Genomic DNA, 4,257 nt, shown 5'->3' on the forward strand with positions numbered 1-4,257 from the left:
AAGACCATCTTGGGGCAGTGAGAGGAGGCTGCTTCAAAATCTGCCTGGGCTGGGGCCTCGCAGGTGGCTCCTCTGTGGTCAGTGCCTTCTCCTGCCGCCCACAGCCTCTGTCCGGCCCGCAAGCCTGGAGAGGGAGGAGGAAGGAAGGCTGAAGCCAAGCCATTCTGGTTTGTTTACCAACAGCACAGTCCTCCAGGGTCATGACACAGTGAGCGGCATCTGACCCGGCTAAATATATCTCCTCGGCTGGCAGGGACCACACAGCCAGCCCCTGAAGGCCAGCAAAACACCCGCCTATCCCTCTGGGTTGTGCCCCGGGCCTCCTCCTGACTCCAGGGCCCCAGGCCCCCAGGGAGCCAACGGCCAATGGGATCTAAAACAAACACAATTCCTGGCTGAACCCAGGCAGATAGTTTCATTTGGACAGAGTCAGGGGACTCATGGGGGGAAAACACTAATTGTTAAGCAGTTAGGACAAGCAAATGGCTCTTCTCCCTCCGATGGCATGTTTGCCGTCATTACGAATGTTTAGGAAGAGTATTTACTAATGTTAGGAAAACATTTTACTGTCTTTACAGTACGCTCTTAACATCCTATATGATAAAAAGCATAACATGCAAATCGACCAAACGGCTGAACAGTGGAACGACCATCCGGATGACCATCTGGGACCACGCTATGACACCCACTGCTGCCAGGCCAGCCAAGGTGGGTGCGAGGCGATTGTCCGGGGGCTGGCCATCGCCCCACGATCGCCCACAGAGGGAGGCCCAGGCCACTGACCAGCGGGCTGCAGCGGGTGGGCGGGGCGGGGCCTCCCTCTGCGAGGGAAGCCCATCCCGGTGCCGGTGCCGGTGGGAAGCTGGTGCTGGCAGCTGGGGGAAGGAAGGCCTACTCTTTTTTTTTTTTTTAAAATTTTTTTAAAAAAATATATTTTATTGATTTTTTACAGAGAGGAAGGGAGAGAGATAGAGAGTTAGAAACATCGATGAGAGAGAAATATCGATCAGCTGCCTCCTGCACATCTCCCACTGGGGATGTGCCCGCAACCCAGGTACATGCCCTTGACCGGAATCGAACCAGGGACCCTTCAGTCTGCAGGCCGATGCTCTATCCACTGAGCCAAACCGGTTTTGGCTTTTTTTTAACATTTTAAAACCATTTATTTTTTGTGTGAAATGGTTATTAACAAATCTATATAAGCTTAGGATTCCAATTAAAGAAGTGTTTTCATGAAAGCTTCAGGGCTCAGTTGTATGTCCTGTAGTGGGGAGTAGCACTGAATTTGGCATAGGACTTAATGACCTTATTTACAGCTTCCAAGAAATCCTTCTCAGTAGCTATTTTTCGCCGGGCTCTGATGGCAAACATACCAGCTTCTGTGCAGACACTTCTAATCTCAGCACCAGTGCTATTTGGACACAGTTGTGCTAACAATTCAAATCTGATATCTCTTTCAACACTCATTGAACGTGCATGGATTTTTAAAATGTGAGTCCGACCCTCTAGATCAGGTAAGCTAAATTCAGTCTTCCTGTCCAGTCTCCCTGGCCTCATCAGTGCTGGATCCAAAGTGTCAGGTCTGTTAGTGGCCAGCAGTACTTTAATGTTGCCTCGAGGATCAAAACCATCCAGCCGGTTGATCAATTCCAACATCGTTCTCTGTACTTCATTGTCACCTCCAGCACCATCAAAACGAGCCCCTCCAATAGCATCAATTTCATCAAAGAAGATAAGGCAGGCTTTTTTTGTTCTGGCCATTTCAAAGAGCTCTCGAACCATTCGTGCCCCCTCACCGACATATTTTTGTACAAGTTCAGATCCAATAACTCGAATGAAGCAAGCATCAGTCCTGTTAGCAACTGCCCGAGCACAGAGTGTCTTGCCTGTACCCGGTGGACCAAAGAGCAGCACGCCTTTGGGAGGCTCAATGCCAAGGTTAACAAACCTCTCTGGGTGAAGTAGAGGGGTTTCAACTACTTCTCTAAATTTCTCAATCTGTTCCTTACAGCCACCCACATCACTGTATGTGACATCAGGTTTTTCCTCTACCTGCATCATGGTAACTGTTGGGTCAATCTTAGGAGGCAGTGGAATGTGAATTTGATACTTATTTCTGTCCACACCAACTCTCATCCCTTCTTCAATGGCAGTAGGTGCTACCTGGTCACTGAGGTCCACCACAAACTTGGCAAACGGCTTCACGTTGGTAATGTACTTTGGGTCCTCCGAATCAGCATTGATTACCTTTGTACATCTCGCAACCTGCAAAGGCTGTTCACTCTGGAGTGTTTGCTTATCTGCAGCCAAATCCCAGAGTGCTGGTGGGGCCAGGCCAGTGTCAGACTCTTTAATACCAGTGAGCTCATTAATTTTCTTGAGAAGTTGTTGAATGTCATCTTCAACCTGCTTGATCTGCCTAGAGTAAATGCTCTGTCCATAAGTTTTCAGCAAGGCAATATCACCCTCATCCAAAGCTCAGATAGGCTTGTCCTCCTTCTCCTCCTCTTTGGTTTTCCGCTGATCCGAACCGAGGTAATCGGCATTTTAGGAGATGCAGCTGCCTCAGCTCTGTAGTAATTACACAGCCTGGAAGGCCTACTCCTGCATGAATTTCATGCATTGGGCCTCTAGTTACTACATAATGTTAAGAGGGGAAAAAAGAAGCATACAAAGTTAGATCATAGTATGAATAAAATCATGAATTCTAAAAAGCATAGAAATGTGTCTGGAAGAAATCACCAGAAACTGTCAACACAGTTTGCCTCCCAGCGGGGAGAAGTGGGGGCCAGGGAATGGGATGGGAGAGAGATTTTCTTCTTATGCCCTTTTGTATGTTTTTGATTTGTACTTTGCAAATGTACTACTTGTTCATAAGTAAATATGTCAAGTATATAATAAAATAAAATGCAGATCTGCAAAAGAAAAGATATATGGCCCTGGCTGGCGTGACTCAGTGGTTAGAGCATCGACTTGCACACTGGAGGGTTGCGGGTTCGATTCCCAGTCAAGAGCATGTACCTGGGTTGCAGGTTTGACCCCTGGCCCCGACGGGAAGCAACCAGTTGATGTATCTTTCTCACATCGATGTTTCTCTTTCTCTCTTTCCCTCATTTCTCTCTAAAAATCAATGGAAAAGAATATCCTCAGGTGAGGATTTTAAAAAAAAGAAAAAGAAAAGGTATATGCACAAAGAGGTGCTAGAAATAACCCTCAGAGGTAGACAGCACTTATGGGCCATGCAGGGTGCTCCCTTTCCTACCAGAGGGGAAGGTGGCCCTATGCCCAGGTGAACCAGAACACAGGCCTGTAACCTGGAGCAGGGGTCTATCCATGCTCAGAATCTAATTTGAGACATACCTGCCTTAAAATATCTCCCTGTGGCGTCTGAAATTCCAGCCCATGCCTTTGCCTGAAGTACAACTTCTCTAAAGCCCCCAGGAAAACATTAAGGTGAGGGGATGGGCAAAGGGGGTCCTAATATATGGTGACGGGAGATTTGACTTTGGGTGGTGGACACATGGTATAACATATAGATCTTGTAACATAGAAACCCACACCTGAACCTATATGTTCATGTGGACCAATGTCACCCCAATAATTTAATTTTTGAAAAAACACTAAAAATAAGAAAACCATTAAGGTGCGGGGGAGGGGGTGTTAACATGTTATCATTTTGTCACGTGAACTGAATTGAAATAGGGAGACACACTGTAAGAAAGCTTTGATAGTAGGAAAATCTTACTTTCTTCCTTGTTTTTGAGTTTTTTCTCAATTCTCCTTAAAAACATATGCTTCTTTATGAATAGTGCTTATTATAACTATACTAGAGGCCCGGTGCACAAAAATTTGTGCACTCGGGGGGGGAAGGGGGGGCCTCAGCCCGGCCTGTGCCCTCTTGCAGTCTGGGACCCCTCAGGAGATAACGACCTGCTGGCTTAGGCCTGCTCCTGGGTGGCAGAGGGCAGGCCCAATCCCTAGGTGCACCCCCTGGTTGGGCTCAGAGCAGGGCTGATTGGGGAGTTGGGGCGCCGCCCCCTGTCATGCACAAAGCAGGGCGTATCGGGAGGTTGCGATGCCACCCCTAGTCACGCTCAGGGTACGGCCGATTGGGGGGTTGGGGCACCGCCCCCTATCACACTCAAGGCAGGGTCGATGGGGAGGTTGAGGGGCCACCCCCTGTGATGCACAGAGCAGGGCCAATCAGGGGGTTGGGGCACTGCCCCCTGTCACACACAGAGCAGGGCCGATCAGGGG

At 48.5% G+C, this 4,257-nt stretch overlaps 1 pseudogene; it reads right to left on the reverse strand.

Annotated features, from left to right (window-relative positions):
* Nucleotides 1-1,138: 1,138 nt before the first annotated feature.
* Nucleotides 1,139-4,257, reverse strand: part of LOC102258278 — a 7,305-nt pseudogene continuing 4,186 nt past the window's right edge.

This window comes from Myotis brandtii, unplaced genomic scaffold, assembly GCF_000412655.1.
Source record: "Myotis brandtii unplaced genomic scaffold, ASM41265v1 scaffold133, whole genome shotgun sequence".
Classification (NCBI taxonomy): domain Eukaryota; kingdom Metazoa; phylum Chordata; class Mammalia; order Chiroptera; family Vespertilionidae; genus Myotis; species Myotis brandtii.